Genomic DNA, 20,244 nt, shown 5'->3' with positions numbered 1-20,244 from the left:
CTGTGGCTACTCTAAAGGCATGCAAGAGTAAAATATTTAGCAGCCACTTGAAACTTGAAAGTTTCCTTTCTCAGCTTTCTTATGTACCACCTTCCTACAGTGCCTTGGATTCAGGGCCATGGTGTTGAGAGGGAAAGAGATTAGGAATTCCTATTTGTTCTCAGAGAAAGCTTCTTGACTAAATCCAGAGGGGAAAAAAAAACCTGTGATCTTTGCAGACCCTTAGTTTGATTTGGCCTAATTTAATCTCTCTGAATTATAAATGGGCTTTCACAGAATTGAAGCACTTATCCAAAAACATTTACGGCTGTGCTTCTAGAAAAAAAAATAGCTGGTCTGGAAATCCTACCGGACACAAAGGAGAAGGAATGTGAAGGGAAAGTGAAGTTTTTTTGGTACAGTGTATGGGAAAAAGAAGACAGCAGTAGAGTAAATGCCTCATGGCACAATTTTGGCAGGACCATGACTTTCATAAGAATCTAGTATATAGAGAAAGTCCTACTGGGGATATAGAAAAATAGATACTAAGTTTATTACAGTCAAAGATATAAATTTTAGGAGGAGTTATTTCTATGTTTAAAATATGACCAAACTAGAGGCCTAGTGCATGAACTCGTGCATTTGTGGGGTCCCTCTGTGTGGCCTGCGGGGTTGGGACTAAAACCAGTAGTCCAATGCAGTCTGCTGCTCCTGCCTGCCACTCCCACTCATCCCAGCCCTGCTGTGCTTGCCATGGGCTAGAGCCCAGCCAGTCCTGATCAGGAGAGGCTGGCCAGTGCAGCAAGCCCATGGACCATGAGCCCTGCGTCTGGCACCCATCCTGAGAAGGGTAGGGGTGGGGGAGGTGGGGGAACTGGGATGTGATTGGCCCTTTGGGTGGGGGTGGGATGTCCTTGCTGGCCTCAGGATCTGGATCTGTCTGCTGACATTCTTGTCGATTTTCGGGAACCACCTAGAGGCCACTTTTATATCATTTCTTCCTTGCAGAGCATCTAGGGAAGGGAAACAACCATGATGCCCAAGGCCAACTTCCAGGAGGAAGGTGGTGCTGTTGGGATCTTGCCAGCTGCACCGGCCCATCAGTGCCTGGCCGGTTCTCCAGAGATTGGACCTGCAGGACTACTGAGGGAGTGAGTGGCTGCTGCTGGGCTGGTGAGCTGCCAGGATGGGTCAGTCAGCTAAGCAGCGGGAGTGCACTGACCACCAGGGGGCAGCTCTTGCATTGAGCATCTGCCCCCTAATGGTCAGTGCACATCATAGCGATTGGTTGACTGGAATGTCACTCAGGCTTTTATATATACAGATGACAGATTTACTTAAACAATTTTCATGGAATCCCTAATGGATGTTCCACATCATAATGGTAACTAGACTTTAATAGGTTTATGATTAGAGGTGTAGGTTCTTTTCCTGCCACTCAAATCACAAAAGTGGCTCAACTAAATGATCTTCATGGTCCAGCTCCATGAGCCCCTGAATCTTCTTTGACAGTGAGGTCCAGTGGGATGAGCAGGCACTTTAGGGATATAACCCCATCCCTGCTAACTGGCACAGCTTGAGCAAGTCGTGTGGTTTTATTTTGAGTTAAACTTTGTGAATTTTGAAAGAGAAACAATAGTGATGCCTCTTCTATAAGTCTGTGGTAAGAACTGTGTGAGATAAAGCAGGTGGACTTCTGGTAGAAAAAAGGCATTTAGTTCTCACACTAGCTTTGTCACGGTGGCTGAGACAGTCAATCTGCTGTACCGCAGGTTAATTGTCTGTAAAATGAGGAACTAAATTTGATTAGAGTTCTCAAAACTTTCACTTAGTTGGAGAACATTTTAAAACCAAAAGGATATGTCTCCTAAAGCTCTCCCCAATAAAAAATAGATCAAAGGAGGGTGAGTCTAATTGAAGAGGGGTGACTGGCTTGAAGCCCTGCCTGCTGACATCCCCTCTCACTGTACTTTTCTGCATGGCACCTAAGAGCATAGTTGAAGAAGTCATGAAATAGATTGCCAATCTCCATCTTGCTGCACAGAATTCCAGCATTTTAAGGGCTCATTTCAGGTCTCTGTCCCCTGGGAGACAGAGAATGAATGATCAGACCTGGTGCAAACAGTGGTAAGCAGTACATAGTTTAGTACCAAGTTGTGGTGTGTAAGCTGCAGGTGCCATTAGGGGAGGAGAATGAAAACAATGAAGGTTGGATAGTTGTACAAAAGCTTCTGAGAAACTGTGGACTGTGCAAATTAATTTTGGGATGGATTTTGAAGAGTAAACAGAATGGATGTTACCTAGGGTTAGGAAGAAACAAAATAAGTCAAACCCTGGTAGGTCCTAGACAAGGGAGAGTGTGCAGTCCTACCCAGTAATCCCATCCAGCTGTTAGTACTCTACGGGGCCTTACATAAATCTCACTCCATGGTAGGTGTGCTCAAGACTCAGCTTTTTGATCCTCGTCGTGCTATCACTAGGCTTGTCTTGTTTCATACTTGGAACCAGACCGTGCCTACATGTTGGGAAGCTTGGGATTTAAAACTAGCTAGGTTAGATGGCCACTTTAAGACGATGTCATGGGTTGAAATATGGCCCCTCCCACAAAGAAAAATGTTGAAGTTTTAACTCCTGGTACCTAATTATGTGGCCTTATTTGGAAATAGGGTCATTGCTGAAGTAATTAGTTAAGATGAGATACCACCAGAGTAGGGTAGGCCCCTATTCCAGTGGTCGACAAACTCATTAGTCAACAGAGCCAAATATCAACAGTACAATGATGGAAATTTCTTTTGAGAGCCATATTTTTTAAACTTAAACTTCTCCTAATGCCACTTCTTCAAAATAGACTTGCCCAGGCCATGGTGTTTTGTGGAAGAGCCACACTCAAGGGGCCAAAGAGCCACATGTGGCTCACATGCCACAGTTTGCTGACCACTGCCCTATTCCAATATGACTGGTATCTTTATAAAAGGATGGCCCTGTGAAAACAGAGACCCATGGGGAAAGACTGCCAGGTGGTGAAGAAGGAAAAAGTTGGAGTTATGCAGCTGTAAGCCAGGGATTCCCAAGACACCAGTAAAGCACCCACAGCCAGAAAGAGATAAGAAAAGATTCAGAGGGAGCATGGCCCTGCTCACACCCTGATTTTGGGTTCTTGCCTCCAGAACTATGACACAGTAAATTTCTGTTGTCTTAAACCACCCAGTTTGTGGTACTTTGTTGCGGTATCCCTAAGAACCTAATACAGAAGGGGATAGGTTAAAGGGATTTTGACTGACATTGAGAAAGGCAGTCAGGGGAGAATAGGTGTGTCTGGAGATGACACAGTGAGAGCCATGCTTCTAAAGGTTAGAGTCCAGGACGTGTAAGACAGGATAAGAGCAGAGTGAGGGACCACCGTGGATGTAAAGTGCTGAGAGACTTGGTAAACAGGGAGGCAGCAGGAATGAAAGGAAAGAATAAAAGCAGAAAACCTGTCAGGGCACTCTAACACACTGGATGTGACTTTGGGTAAACCATTTAGTCTCTCTGCTTCTCTTGATTTATCCATCAATGGAGCCCATGATTATGAGTGAGTGGTTAAGAAGTTGAGACTTATAGTTCACTTGACCCAGCATTCTGATGCAATTGTGACTATTCCCCTTACCCTGATCCTTCAGAGTAACAGTAGTAGTAGTAGTAGTAGTAGTAGTAGTAGTAGTAGTAGTAGTAGAAGTACTAAAAGTTGAAGACCTAAAGCTAAGCTGACCCCTCAGGTTTTGCTTCAGCTAGTAGTTTCTGTTTCCTAATTTAAGAGGGTAACACATTTCTTTCACCTTCTGTTAAAAAATGGACACATGCTCCATCCTGCATTCTGCCCAAAGAGATATCCTTCCCTTTGCTCCCTAACCATCTTGGTAGCTTAATTTTACAAAACGTTTTCCCAGTCCCTAGCACACTTCCCCCCATGATGCCAATTACACCTTCCTCACTCTTGTCTACACTGCCCACAGGAATGCAAAATGGGGCCCTTTTCTGCATTAAACACTGAAAAATAAACGGACCTAAAATTGTTTTTAATAAAATATGCCTTCAGTATACCCATGGACTTGAAGGTTTGATGTTTGTTTGTTTGTTTGTTTATTGTAAGAGATAGAAGGTGGAAAGAGAGGGGCTGGAAGAAAATGAACTCATGAAAATCCAGAACTCTGGTGTAGATTTTCTTATGCAAAAGCAACAGCCCTGATACCCTGATCAGCCTGTTGTCAAATAAGACTCAAGATATTTATATATTTTCTTCTTTAAACAGCCCATATCCTTAAAAGTCCCATAACAGGAGACACATTTATCAAGGACAGTGATGGTTTTCAAGCACTTTTATGGAGGCTTTAAAGAAAGACAGCAAACTTTAATGTATGTATCAATGAAACCTGTTTACAAGGCAGAAGATTGCACCCAGCATGAGCTTTCTGACACTTTTATCACTTCATTCCAAAGCTGGGTGGGAAGGGGCAGCCTTCCCCTGACAGCTGATGCATGGCAAAAAGGATGAAGAAAGTGTCAGAAATATTATGAATCTACTGCAGGCAGCTGTAATAGTGAAAATGATCATGATTCTTTTCTCCATCCCCATTCATAAATCTCCCTGAGCACTTGAAGATAACACTGACAATCTATTGTAGTCTTTCAACATAAGGTACCATTGTGGCAGCTTAACATGGAGCCTGGGAGTGGTACCTGAAATTGGAAGGCTTCCAAGTACAGTATGTACTGATAAGATGCTGAAGAGAAAGAGAGTAATGGGGGAAAAAGCAGGAAGAGAGTCGGGAGGGATGGGAAAGGGGAAGGCTCCCAGCCCTAGCCATTTGATGGTGACCTATTTGTCCCTCTGCCAAATGAAAACTTTTTGCTTTTCCTAAATTCACAGAAAATGAAAAGAAAAAAAAACAAGGTAATAGATGTGCTATCACTTGGGAAAGTTGAAAACACTACTAGTATGCTAATATAATGTATTACTATTTATATTATTGTGCTTTTTTGGTAAAAAATGTTCAAAAGATAAGGATCCAACTAATTAGAAGTGAATGTGTAGCTAGGGAAAGATATTATGTAGGTGACATCAGGCTATGGAAAGAAGCTCACATTTGCATAAGCAGAAATTCTATGAGCTTGGTATTTTACACTGCTGAGCTGATAGTAGATGCTCAATAAATATTTATTGACTGAATGATTTTTAGCTCATTACATAATGGAAATTTGTTTCTATGTCTCTCTCTCACTGATAGTTCCTTGAGACAGGAATCACATTTACTTAATTTATTGCTGTTTCCTGCTATCAACCACAGTGGCTGTCACAATGCTGGCATTCAAAAAATATTTATTGAATAAATGCAGAATGAATGGGGTGGAAGGGACCAATGGGGAAAAAGAGGGGGGCCTCTGTAAAACTTTCAACAATAAAAATAAATTTAAAAAATGAATGAATGAATGAATGAATGAATGAAAAAATGAAACAATGAACCTGGCCAGTTGCTAAGTGGTTAGAACATTGGCCTGTGGATGGAAGGGTTGTAGGTTTGATCCCACCTCTGGTCAGGGTGCATGTGAGAGGCAAATATCTGAGTTGCAGGTTTGATCCCAACCTCTGGTCAGGGTGCTTGTGGGAGGCAACCAATCCATGTGTCTCTCTCACATAAACGTTTCTCTCTATCTCCCTCCCTTCCCCACAACCTTCCATTCTCTCTAAAAAAAATCAATGGAAAAAAAATATTTTCTGGTGAGAATTTTAACAACAAAAAAAAGAAAAGAAAACAATGGCAAATGTCTCCATAATTATGGAGATTCAAATAAGCTAACATTAGTTAAAAACTGAATAATTAGAACCAAGACAAAATGCTAATCAAGATAATAAGGTATTGACAAATGGATAAGCAAATGGATTAATGGAATAGAATATGGAGGCTAGAAAGAAACCCACACTTATGCGGTGAAATAATTTTTCACAACGGAGCAAAGTAATTCAAGGATTAAAAAAATGTTTTCAAATTGATGATAGAATTATTGGGTATTCATAGAGAAAATGAACTGCAACTCCTGTCTCACACCATACACAAAAGTTAATTTATAATGAAACATAGACCTAAAATTGAGCTAATATTATGCCACTTCTAGAAGTAAACACAGAACATCTTTATAACTTTATGGGTAGGCAAATATTTCATTGAGGGGTCATAGAGTGCACTAATCATAAGTGGGAAAATGATAAATTGGGCTCCATCAAAATATGAAAAAAACTTCAGTTCATAGAGGGACATGATTATGTCAATCAACCAAAAAGCCTTCAACTGGGAGAAATTATTTACAACACTTATATGTGATCCTCCTCCAGATACTGTCCTGTTATTTCTTCCCTCTGTGGACAAACTCCTTGAAAGAATGTTTACTGTTGCCTACTCCTTGCATTGTCCTTCAACACTCTTATCAACCATGTCAAACTTGTGGCCTGCAGGCCGCATGTGGTCCATGATGAATATTTTTGGGGCCCAGCCAATATATAACAGTATATAAGAAAGGTTTTAATAAAAATTTCATAACTTAATCTTTACAATATTCTGTTATACATAATTATAAATAATGAACTACAATGTTTGCTAATAATTTCTCTTACATACCTTATGCACAGGTGCACCATTTCTATCCACTAATACTAGCAGTGAATATTTTAGCAGCTTCATTAGTCTTGGACTGACTTGTTTGATGTGCGCTACAGGAAATATTTCACTTTCAGAGGACAAAAAAAAATATGTTTATTTGTGTTACATTATTAATTTGTGCAGTTATTCAGTGTCTGGTAAGTTAATGTCCAAGAAAAAATATTAATTTTTATTAAAATGTTCTATTATTTTATGTTAATGATTACTCAACATTATAAATTATGCCTCTATCCTGTCATCTTTTCCAGGGTCACCTTGTTATGAAATTCATAGAACAACACATTTTCACCCACTGGTACTGAATGGGTTAGCCATAGATGTTTGCTAAATGAGGTCAACCTCAGTTTGCATTCCTAATTTCTATTCTTCCACTTACCAGCAAATCATCTTGAGAAAATTATTCAAGATATAAAATGCCTGAGTTTTGAAAATAGAGGTTCATATTTTGAGGGGATTAAATAATTTGATGACCTGGTCTCTGGTGGGTAGCTTACAAATATTAGTTCTAGCAGTTTACCATCACACCCAATGGTGTAAGCCAACTCCAGCCTCCAGAGAGATTATAAAATGTAAGCTACTACAGAGATGGGCTATATTCCTATAACTGGCCCCTCCCATGTAGGAAAATGTCTGGAGACATTAGGAAAATCAAAGCAATGGAGATTAACCACATATAACTTATCTGATGAAGTACTATGAAGAGTCAAATTGGACATGATATAATTTAACAGGAATACTCAGAGTGACTCCTGCAAGTTACCTCGCCATGAAGTTTGATTTCTTCCAAAAACATTTCTTTCTCTTTTTTAAAATCCTAACCTTGAGGACATGCTTTTATTGATTTTAGAGAGAGAGGAAAGGAGAGGGAGAGAAAGAGGAAAACATTGATGTGAGAGTGAAACATAGATCAGTTGCTTCCTACACATACCCCAACGGGATCAAAACCACAACCTGGGTGTGAGTCCTAATTGGGAATCGAATCTGCAACCTTTTGGTGTACAGGATAATGCTCCACCAACAGAGCCACACCAGAAACAGTCTATTTCTTCACCGCTATGTGCAAAGTCCTATCCAAGATGTGATAGAGGAGGACACAGGAATTAACCAGACATGGGTGCTGGTATGGTAGGAAGTTTAGTCAAAGAACTTTGGTCTAACCTCTGGTTTTACCATTTATTAGCTATGTGTTCTTAGGTAAATCTTAACCTCTGAAACTCAGTTCTTCAATTGTAAATTGGAGATATTATTAATAAATGCTTTCCTTAATTTGAATAATAATGGAGACGATATATGACAGAGTCTCATTATAAACCTTGAAGTGTTACAGATATATTACAATTATTATTCATGCTAGTGCCCTTTCTTTTGTTTTGCATCTTGCTTTGTGTTTTCCTTGGTCTGTCTCCCTTCCCTTTTTCCTGCTTCACATTCATATCTTTGTCTTTTCTCTGGCTGTCCTGCCAAGAAAGCAAACAAACCTCGAAGCCATGTGGTCATTCTACCTAATCCCATGTTTCCAACCTTTCCAAACACAAATCTTTCTGGCTCTGACTTCAGAAATCAGCCACTACAGGGATGTTGGCCTGTGATTATCGTCAGAAGAGTAGAAGTGAGGGCTTTTCTCTAACAGGTTCTTGTTATAGAAACCCAAGCCTAAGTGTCTACGACTAAGTTTTTACTCTGCTACATTGTCATCTGTCCTAACACACCTGGGAAAAGTGTGGACCTGAAACTCTTTAAGAATTAGCCATCAGAGAAGACATGTTCAGTTCAGCTCTCTTTGAATGTCATGGGGTTTGTGAATATAATAAATATAATTTGCTAAGGCTTGGAGTGCTTGATTAATGAAACGAGGTTTCTTCATTCTATATCTCATTTACAACTTAATTTACAATGTCCCATTTTTGCTTAATATTTTATTAAGAGATAATATTTTATTATAAGGGATTTTTAAAATTAATATGCACTCATAATAGATTTTCTGCATTCTTTAAGGTAGTTTTGAACCCAGCAGCCATTCTATTTTTTCCATGGTGACATAACTCTGATATTACAATGAAAATAAGTGAGAATGCAGGATTTTACATTAAATTTTTACATTGACTGTTTCATAGGTATAGCTAGTTCAGAAATCAAGGTAACCCTGAATGTGCACTTAATAGAACTGTATAAATACATTAACCTTAATATTATGTTTACTAGTAAGCCCCAATTTATATTTATAAATAGGAAACAAAATGCATCCAAAGAGAGATGCTATCCTGACTGCATCATATTTCCTTACTTGAGTCTGTGGCATAGATCCAGTCTAGGGAGGGATGTCTGAATAAGGCTAGGATTTTGGGGTTTTTTTTGTTTTGTTTTGTTTTTCTCATTTATTTCAGACCTTTGTATTCAGCATGTCTCTATCAAAATAAACCTACATTTCTATAAAAATTAAAGCTTTTGTTTTTTTTTGAGGACCACATAAATTTAAACCTTGTATATTTGGCCTGGGTTAGCCTTTGAGTTTGATGTGCACATTGAAAGGATATTAGTTAGAAGGTGGCCAGAGGGGCAGGACTGGGTGAGATAGGCCAGACATACCCTGAAGCCAACCTCTTATGGTCCCTCCCCAACCAGCTGCACCTGGGGCGGCACTGGGGCTCAAAGGGTGTCTGCGGAGTGAGCAGTGATCCTCTGGCAGGTGGGATTTCTTGGCTTGGCCTGTGGGAATCAGGCCGAAACCAGCAGTCCAACATCCCATGGTGGGGTCCTGGAGTGCGAGAGGGCACTCTGCAAAGTTGCTGTCACTTGGCAGCTCCTTCATTGAGCGTTTGTCCCCTGGTGGTCAGTGTGCATCATACCTACTGGGCAGTCAGCCGGTCACTTAGCAATATGTATATAGTTTATATGTAAGACTTAACAATAAGTTTACTGGTTCACTCCTGCTTCTTGCATCTCCTGTCTTTCTCTTGGAGTCTATAGTAACGTCTGGTATTCTTTCCAGCAGCCCAGCATCCAATTTATCTTCCTCTATTTTGGAAATTTCCTACCTCATAATCTAGACCCTAATCCACCTGCCCCTACTGGAAAGTAACAGATTTCCTTTTCCAGGCTGCCCTGTAAACAGGGGCCCGGTCTGTCAGGCAGACACTCTCAGCCCAAGGACAGAAAAGAAATGTCTTGATGACGGGAGTGGCAGCGATGGCAGCAACATCTGGTCTTCAGAGGCATGAGAAGCAATTGTTCCAGTGGGAGTGTCCACTTCACATGTGTTTAAGATGTTACCATGTTTATAACTTGTGCCCACAGTCCACTGCACTGCTGTGGAGAATTTCCATTGTATGACAAGGATACCATTACTTTTCCATTTCACTGCTTATGCACATTTGGGCTATTTCCAGTGTTTTTTGTTTGTTTTAATTACAAAAAAAAATGCTATTCACAATACTCTTTAAAACTCTTTCTGGTGTGTGTGTACTCTCTTGGGCACTAAATATCCATACCATATCCCAGAAAATTAAATAAGAATTATCTAAGAATTCTGATTTCTGTGGTCATAAAACCTATCAAAATTAGACCATCCATATCAAGTAAATATCTAACATTAATATTATCTTTATAATTTGAATCATAGGTTAATCAACTGAAATCTAGTCCCAATACCATCACTGCCTTTGCAGTAGAGAGGAAACAGGGACCCTGCATCCACTTTAGCAAAAGTACTAATCGCTCCTCTTTGGAGGACCTGTGAGGCTTCCAGTGTGGCCCCGTCTTCTCCAGTGACACACACTGGGAACAGACTAATGCCCTCGCTCACTGAAGAGTTATTACACTGCTGTGAGCTGCTTCTGCTCAGGGTCAGGGGCATTTGGACAGGACATAAATAATGTTTTAGCACAAAAAAGAGATCCCAGTAGCTGATTTTTTTATTATCATCTGATCATCTGGATCGTTGAAGATCTCTCTCTCCTCTCTCTCTCTCTTTTCCCTCTCCTCATAAATGATGCCATCTATGCAGATGCCTCCTACAGATCAGGCATGCACTCCCTGAGAGCATTCTGAAAAAAGCTGATGCTTTGGGCTCATTTGCATTTCCAATAGAAGAGGGGCCACATGTTCCCTAAGCTGAATCCTAGTACAAGTTGGGCTTGGAAAAGTGCTTCAGGCAATAGTATTTTTTCAATTCTGTATTGGGAAAAACCTAAAATCTACTTAGCCAAACACTCTGAGCCCTGAGGCACTCAAAGCAAAATGTAATCCATATGTTTCTGAATCATTTCACTCACCTCAAAGGCTCTTCAGAGTGGGTCCCACTGCTAAGAAGTCTTCAAACTGTTCGACTTTTCTCTTTCTCCAAGATAAGAAGGACTCATTCACTGAACCCATTTCCCAAAAGCCAGGAACATTATGCCTCAGCATTCAGAACTCCTATTTCTAGAGTCCGGCATGCTACTGAATATATCCTGCATCTTCAAAAATCTGTCCTTTTCTTTAAAAAGAAGCACCATAGCATCTTCATAAAACTACAAAAAAGAAAAGGGGGAGGGGGGCGCGGAGAAAGGGTTATGCTAAGCAATAGCTTTATTTTAAAGACCCAGAGGTTCTTAGCATTTGAAGGGAGCTGATTTCCTACTCGTTTTATATGATATTGATTTCACTTAATATTTTTTCTCTAATATGCAATATTATTAGATAATATTATTTTCCCTTTCCTCCTCCCCTTCCTTCCCTCCTTTTTCTTCCTGTGTCACAAAAATATGGAAATTACACATCCCAAGCAGAAAATATTTGGTGTATTGTTATGACATGTTACAGATGATCTAAGCTTCTGCCTCCCCACTTTAATTGGAAAGTGTAGTCTTTGTATGTATAAAGAGTAAAGAACAAAGGTATTTATAGAACAGGACAGATCCTCCAAAGATTTTGGCTGTCCAGAGAATAAAAAGAAATATCAAAGGGGTAGTCAGGAAGGCCCAGGATGGGATATTAGTTTAAGCAGGAATCTGGCAAATATATTTAGAGGATCCAAACTGTGAGTGAGATCGCTGAGTGCTAATCTCAGGGCAGAAACTGTTTGCCTTCTGACTCATTTTATATAATCTGCTATTCATATTATATTTAAAAATACTCTTTACATTTGTCATTTCATTTAATAAAGACTAGCCAGGAGAGAATGTTCAACTGTCTACTTTTACATCTGCATACACAATCAGTAGGAACATTTTGATTAAACTGACTAGTCATTTCACACTGAGTCGATTTAGTCAAATAACTAGTTAATTCCATCCGCCTGTCTGGGTGTTTTTTTCCAAAACCGAATTGAATTTCAACTAAGTTCAAGTCTGTCAAGTTCATCGAACTAGTTATAAGCTTAAGTAAAATAATGATTCTGGTGAGCACTGTCCTTGAGTGTTTTCAAATTGACAAAATTTATATTACTGGCCCGGATCTTCCAGTTACTCAGGTCTAATCGTTTTCCATTCCACCTAGAGCCATTATGACATGTGGTAAATGAAGTGCAATTTTCCCCAGTAGCTTATAAAAAAAAAAAAAAAAAAAAAAAAAAAAAAAGAAGAAGAAAAGGGGCTAAAAATAACTTTTACTTCACCTGCAAAACTTTGCTACCCACATTTTCCCTTATGAAGAGGAAACTAGTCAATAAGAATAGGACAAAAAAGGCCTGGAGAGGAAAAACTCGAAGAGAAAGCCTGCAGACCGTCTTTTTAAATCTGAGCCCCAACCCTGTTCTGGAGCGACCCGTTTCCGGTCTCGGTCATTTCTGGGAAAGCAGCCTTGGGAGGAGAGCATCTACTTACTCAGCTCCGTTCTCTATCTTGAAAGAGTGTGTGGCACTTACGTAATGCTTCCAATGAAGTGGAACAATAAATGTCTGGAGACATACTGTTTTCTGCATCATATTCTCTTATTATATAAAACATGCATATTTTGTTGACTACTCCAGATAAATAGGGTTATTTAAAAATGGTTTGCCATATTCCTGAAAAATTACTACACTTACAAAAAATATGCTTATAGGTTGTTAATTGTCAGTTTAATAGAATGGCACTCATTTGGCTCAATGTTAGTTTAGTGGGATGGCCAAATATGGGGTCTGACTAAATTTAACATCATTTCCTCATATAGTGTCCAATCCCTTTCTATCCTCCTCTCTTCCCACTGCATTTTAACTTACAGCAAAATGTGTCAATGCCTTATGGAGGAGCTCAAGGCATTGGTGCACCCATCTGGCCCTGTCTCCCACTACAAGGCTATACCTCAGCTGCTCTGGTGGGGTCTCTGTTCAGGGTATAAATGCATCTCTCACCAGAGCCTTTGCTATAGTTCTCCTTGGTGTGTTCTCTCCTTCCTCTTCCCGTTACTCATTTGACTTTTAGCCACCCCGGTCATGTTCCCCTTCACCAAGATGAAAGCTTTTTCTTATCTTTTCAGTCCACAAACTTCTCCCTTCCCTGAAATGATACATTACTTACTGCTTGTGCCCCTCATCTGGTAATGATGTGCTACCCATTATTGCTAGATGCGCTCGCACAAATTTTCATGCATCTCCTCCAACTAGATTGTAAATTCACTGGGAGAAGCATCCATGTCATATGTTTTGGATAAACAGCTGGTTAACAAACTCTTGTAGTTATTATCCTTATCATCATCGTCACTGAGGTATTATTAATGATAAATTACATTTGGATGACGATATACAATTAGTAGAACCATTTTAAAACAAGAGTTTCACTCATTTTCATGATCAAGTTTGAAAAAGTTGTGACAGCAATATCTGCATTTCATGAAGGAGGAAGCCAAGGCTTAAAAATCTGTGATTTACCTAACTTCATATAATAAATGTCAGACATAGGGTTGGAAGCTTGACTTTTTTGGGGGGAAGGGGACATGGGGGAGGGTGAAAATAAAGAAAAAGAAAAATTCATTTTGACTCCAAGATGAATTTGTCAAAAAGAAGCTTTTTAAAACTTTCTGAATAGAGATGTATACGTCTTCCTACTGTCATTCTCTAGCATGTGCTCTACATTACCAAAGCATTCACACACATGATGGCATTTGGTCCTCATAAAGTTCCTGAGGAATGGATATTATTACCTCTTTTGTACAGATGAGGCTCATATATTTAAGTAATTTGCCTAAATCACACTGTGGAAAGCAGCAGCCCAGAGTACATAACCTTAGCCTGATTCTAAAACACATGATTTCTACTTCATCACACTGTCTCTAGAACCTAAGACCAAACGAAAAGGAGGAAAAGTCTTATAATAAATTGTGCATAAAACCTAGTCAGATGCTCCTACAATGCAAAGTAGGTCCATACTCTATCTCACTTAAAGATTCGTAGATTTTATTTAATAGTATGTCTTACTTAATTCCAATATGCTTGTTATATACCATCTATCCTCTAAAAAAGATATGACTTCTGCATCAGCTACAATGAAGTATAAAGTAAATTGTGAAAAGCTAAAAATGCCAACTGTAAACCCTACAGAAACCAATCAAATACAAATATAAAAAAGGTAGTTTTAAACCTGAACATATTAATAATTTTATTAAATGTCAATACTCTAAAGGTCAATTAAATGTGGTCTAAAGAAATCTACTTTAAATATAAATCTATATTATAGTCAACAACAAAGAAAAGACTTATCAGCTGTCCACTGTTGAGCCATGGGAACAGATATTGATTTTTCTTCCAGGGCAACAAGAACGAAATAGGTCTTTTTATATTTTTTAATTTAAAAATGTTTTTGAATAACAAAATGATAACTATTCATTGGAGAAAACATTGAATATATTCATAAACACAACAAAGAAATTAAAATTACCCAATATCATGCCATCCATAAAGTACCACTTATGATATTTCAAATATTTTTTATTATCATCATTGAGCATATATGATTTTAAAAAATTGGATCAAAATTTTTTTCATTTTAAGATACATTGTGAATCTTTTCATGTCAATGCATCTTCTTAAATAGTGTAATTACTATTATGTGGGATGCTGTAACCTATCACAATAATAGTTATATATAGCTCCTGTATGTACCAGGTACCGTACTAAGAGCTTTGCATTATTAATTTGTTCACCCTTCATTACTGGGTAACTATCTGAGTAACATTATTAATTGCCATGATAACATCCTATATAATAATAGGCTAATATGCAAATTGTCCCCATGGGCAGGAGTTTAACTGAATAGGAGTTAGATGTGCGCTGACCACCAGGGGGTGGTGCAGAACAATGAGGGCATTGGTGATGTGGCACTGGCAGTGGGAGGCAATGGAGGCACTGCAAGCCCTGATGGGCCCCAAGGAGAGCAGGACCACGGTGGGATGGTGGAGGAGGTAAGAGGGCTGTGCCAGGCCAAGGCAGATGGATGTGGGGGCCCAATCACCCCTAACAGTTGCCCCACAGCCCAGCCCTGATTGCTGGTCAGGCCTACAGACCCTACCTCTGCATGAATTTTGTGCATTGGGCCTCTATTTCTTTATTTATATATCTTTGATTTTTTTTTTTTTTTTTACAGAGAGGAAGGGAGAGGAATAGAGAGTTAAAAACATTAATGAGAGAGAAACATTGATCAGCTGCCTCATGCACATCCCCCTCTGGGGATGTGCCCGCAACCAAGGTACATGCCTTGACTGGAATAGAACCTGGGACCCTTCAGTCTGCAGGCCGAGGCTCTATCCACTGAGCCAAACCAGTCAGCGCTGGGCCTCTAATTCTTATATATTGCCAACAGGCCAAGCTGTTGTACTTTACAGCAAATACTAAATCTTTCTTTGGCATCAGCTTGGCATTATGCTACTCCTCCTACCTCTACCCTGCTGTCCCTTTCTATTCCTAGTGGGCATGCCCACCCAATACAACATTCCCCCTGTTGAATGTATCTGTGATAGTATGTCCCTCAATTGCAATAAAAACAGAATGCTGTACAATTATCTGATTTGGGGAGCACTCTGGTGAAAGCTTGAAGCATGAGGTATTGTACTGTAGACTCTCTTAATTCCCTACTTTATGTCCCTTAGGTTTTTGGTATTTTGAGCAATGCTGTGACAAGCATCCTTATGGGTATATAAGTAAACTGTGTCAAGATCATGCTGTGCCTGAGCCATGATCCAGATGTTCTCACTTTTTCTCAAAACCTGAACCAAGTACCAAGACACTTACTTAGGGTTGAGTACGAGAATGAGTCTTGCTTGGTAGTGTGCTGGAGCCAGCTCATGCCAGTTTGGAAGAGCTGAATGTATCTCTTTACAACTCAGCATTAAGTTACATCACATGGAAATCAGCCATGGGGGTAGTAATTATACCACAGAAGTCAGCAAACACTGATCCTTCTCCTGCAGGGCCTGTGGTTACACATTTATCAGCCCTTCCCTGGCCTTACTGATGACTTAATACAGGTACCTTGCATGGAGCACCACACGGTGACTCAGTTGGCATAATTCCTAATCAATATAGTGCTGTCTACCAGCCAAGCAGTCTGCAACACAGCAGGGCTGAATATATAGTGTGGCCCAAGGTCACACAGCCTGTGAGTGGTGGAGCTGGAATTCTAACCCCAGGTGTTTTCTGTTTCCAGGGCTCAAGTTCTTCTGTTCAGCCCGGCCCTTCTGTAGAGGGCAGGTTCCACCACAGACAGACTGCCAGGCTTTATTTCCTGACCAGCTACTGTGGCAATCACCTGCCTTCTCTATCCCTAACTTTCCTCATCTGTTAAAAAGAATAAGAATAACACCAATTTCATTGTGATACTATGAGGATTAAAGGAAGTAATGAATCCAAGGATCTCAGCACAGTGCATGGCACATAATAAGTGTTCAACACACATTAATTATTGTGAGCATGTATTTTTAAAGCACATAACGTGATAAAAGTTAGTAACCTCTTTCTAACATTTATATGTCTTTTATCTCATAGAATCCTTTTAAGGTGAAAAATGTTTAAAAGTTCTGTTTTCTAAAAAAGCCTTGACATTTAATTGAATATAGGAATTCTCTTTTTTAAATAGCTCATACATATTTCAGTATGTAAGTTATAGTTCCATTACAGAAGAACTTTTTACCTGTTTACTTAGTTCATCAAGTTCCCTTAGAAGCTTTAAATAATTTCTTTGATGCTTCAGTTATCTGGAGAACTGATTTCATTTTGAAAAATTACTATTTCTTGACCTGAATAACTTAATTTTGGCTAGTCATTAGAAATCTGGTTGCTGCCACCTTGGACAAACATAGTCCCTTTGGGTTTCTCTTTATGAGGAGGAGTGTGCTTTGGACATAATGTTCTTATCATTTGAAGGAACATTTCTTGATAAATGGAAATATCAGCCTTCAGCAGAGACTTTACCAAATTTATTGAAAATGAATTTAATATTCTCAATGACTCTGTCAATTGATTATATGGAACAAGTTTTAGGTTCATGATTATTTATTAAACAAAGAGAGCAACAGATTGAATAAAACAGTGCCTGGAATATAGAAAGCCCTCAATACATATTTATTGAATGAATAATTAATCAGTATCAAGTGAACATTGTGTAGACACATACAGATATAAAACTTAACTGAAATATATAATGTACACACACATAATACAGATATCCTATATAGTAAAAGGCTAATATGCAAATAGACTGAACAGTAGAACAACCCAACAACCAAACAACTGGTCGTTATAACATATGCTGACCACCAGGGAACATGCATGGAACATGGCAGGCGTCAGCAGCAGGCTGCAGAGCACAGAACATGGCGGCATCGGCCACACTGGGATGGTGGAGCAGTTGAGCAGGGGCGCCAGATTAAGGGAACACTGGTTGCTGTCATTGGGGCTAGCCTCTGGTGGTTACCAAAAATTCTTTGCTCTGGTGCACTGTGGTCCTGCCTGGAGCTTGCACATGCTCCTGGCACTGGCCCTGCTTGCACACACAGCCTGCACCAGAGCCACCACTAGCATCCACTGCTGACAATGGCCCCAATCGCTCTGCATCGTCAGTGGGTGCAAGCAGGGCCAGCACCATCAGTGCACGGAGCAGTGGAGGTGGGAGCAGGGTTGCAAGCAGACAGGAGATGAGGAGCCACAGTGGGAAGGGCATGGGGCATGGAAGATGGGCCGAGATCTGCCCCTCTGCCCACCACAGCCTCACGGCCCACAGTGCCTTTCAAGGTGCACGAATTCGTGCATCAGGCCCCTAGTAACCAATAAAACCATTCAATCTAATCTAAAATACAATTTGTAATGCATGCTATCAACACATATCTTGTATTTCATTGAAACAATGTTTGGACCGATGTGTTTTTATAATGGGTTTGGTCCTTTTCTTGAAGGTATTTGTCAAACCTGTTACTGAATTTAAATAAAGTTGATACTGGCCCAAGAGGTCCTTTATAAAAGACAGAGTTGCTTCATGGCGACCTGCTCTACAAGCAAAGCTGGTGGCAAAGCTAGTTCTTTAAGTGTGATCATTTCACCCTGCTGATAACCTGGCTGTAATGAGAAGGAGGAGAGTCATCTTTGACACTCTCTAATTAATAGAAAAGAAAGCTTTGCAAACTTGATCTTTTAATGTTTTTTAAAAAAATCCTACAATTTATGGACTGTTTACTATGTACTAGGAATTATGCTAACTTACTCATATACATGTTTTATTTTGTTTTCACAGTAGCCCATCCTACTGATAACATCCCTAATTCATATATGAGAAAACTGAAGCTTAGAGAGGTTAGATGGCTAGGTAACCTGGTCAAGTTCATTAATAGTTGGAAGAGTAAGGATTCAAATCCAAGTGGTGAAATTTCTTCATTATCATTGGTTTATTTTCTAGAATTTGGATTTAAATGGAATTTCCTCTGGTGATACTTTGGTGAAACTGTAAGACGGCTTTCTATAAAGTTTTGCGCTGAAACCAATTTGGCTCAGTGGATAGAGCATCGGCCTGCGGACTGAAGGGTCCCGGGTTTGATTCTGGTCAAGGGCATGTACCTTGGTTGCATGCACATCCCCAGTTGGGGGTGTGCAGGAGGAAGCTGATCGATGTTTCTCTCTCATCAGTGTTTCTAGCTCTCTATTCCTCTCCCTTCCTCTCTATAAAAAAATCATAAAATATATATTTTTAAAAAGTTTTGCCAATTGAAGCCAACTTTTCCCAGTGCAAATGCAACTTGCCTCTGAGCTCTGCCCTTAATATCTTAGCCAGGCTTCTAATGGCCAGAGACCAACTAGAAAGAGCCCTTCTCTCTCCCAAAGTTGCCTCAGAGAATTTTTATAGCCCAGTTTTCTGCAAGGATCAAACAATGACAAATAAACAGTTTGAAATCATAAGCTGAAGTCCCATAAACTGCAAGGAGTAGCTGGTCTCCCCTGGTTTGGACTGACAGAGGCCTCCTGGAGGTCTCTCAGACACTCAGGGCTGTCCTGCTCTTCCTGCCTTCCTACTCTCTGTTCAGCTGAGGTCAGATGAACTAGTGCAGAAAGGGAGCTAGAAGGGGTCTCCATCTAGTTCTGTCAAAAAACAGGGAACAGATATGTTATGTGTAAAGAAACAAATGCAGTTCTCGACCTCCTTCTGCATCACTGGTTAAAGGAAGTAGCCGTTTGTTTCTCTTCTCTGGGCCACAGCCCCCTCACCTATTCCAAAAGAGAGCAAACCACATGGTCTCTAAGGGTTTGAAAACTTGATCTTCCCATGTTTAAAAAAGTCCTACAATTCATGGGCTGTTTACTATGTACTAAGAATTACAAAAAATTCCTCATATACATGTTTTATTTTGTTTTCCCAATAGCCCACCCTACTGATATGACCCCTAATTAATAGATGAGAAAACTGAAGCATAGAGAGGTTAGGTGGTTAGGTAACTTGGTCAAGTTCATGAATAGATGGAAGAGTGAGGATTCAAATACCACATCCTTAACCACTACCCTGAGCTGAGCCCGACACACCCTGGATGTTTCTGTAGCACCTCACAGTATGTTAAAGTACAGTCAGATCAAAGTCTCAGGACACCCTCTGGACACTCTTCAAAGGGTCCTTTTTACAATTTTCTGTCCTCTCATCCACTGGCATTAAGAACCCAGTTCTATATCGTGTTTGATGGCAAACGTCCATGTAACACAAAGAAGCCGCAGGGTCTTATCTAGTCATTTCATTTGTGCAAGCCAGGCTCTATGGAGTCCGGACGTCTGTGACTCATCCGTCAGCTCTGGAATCTCTTTCAAAATTTACTGATCTCCTGACAGGAATGGGCAATGGCTTCAGAGAAAATGGAAAGCTCTGAACCTTTGCCAAAATCTCAAACCCAAATGAAACCCAAGTGCTTACGCTGAATTTGGGCACTAACTTTGTTCTTCTGGCTCCTGCAAAGTCAAAGATGTCTCTCCTTCCATTCCTCCAGGCTTAATGAATGACAAATTAGAGTGAGCCAAACACGCACCTTGCAAGGAGGGGCTGCCAGACTGATTTCTGATCTAATGGCCTAAGGATTTTCTCTGACATGGTTAAACTAGAGACAGTCCATTTAGAGGAAAAGCAGTTAAAGGGTAGTCTGATAAAAATCTTCC

This window comes from Pipistrellus hanaki (genome assembly GCF_964339955.1).
Source record: "Pipistrellus hanaki genome assembly, chromosome: 1".
Classification (NCBI taxonomy): Eukaryota; Metazoa; Chordata; class Mammalia; order Chiroptera; family Vespertilionidae; genus Pipistrellus; species Pipistrellus hanaki.
Note: the sequence above shows the minus strand (reverse complement) of the source record.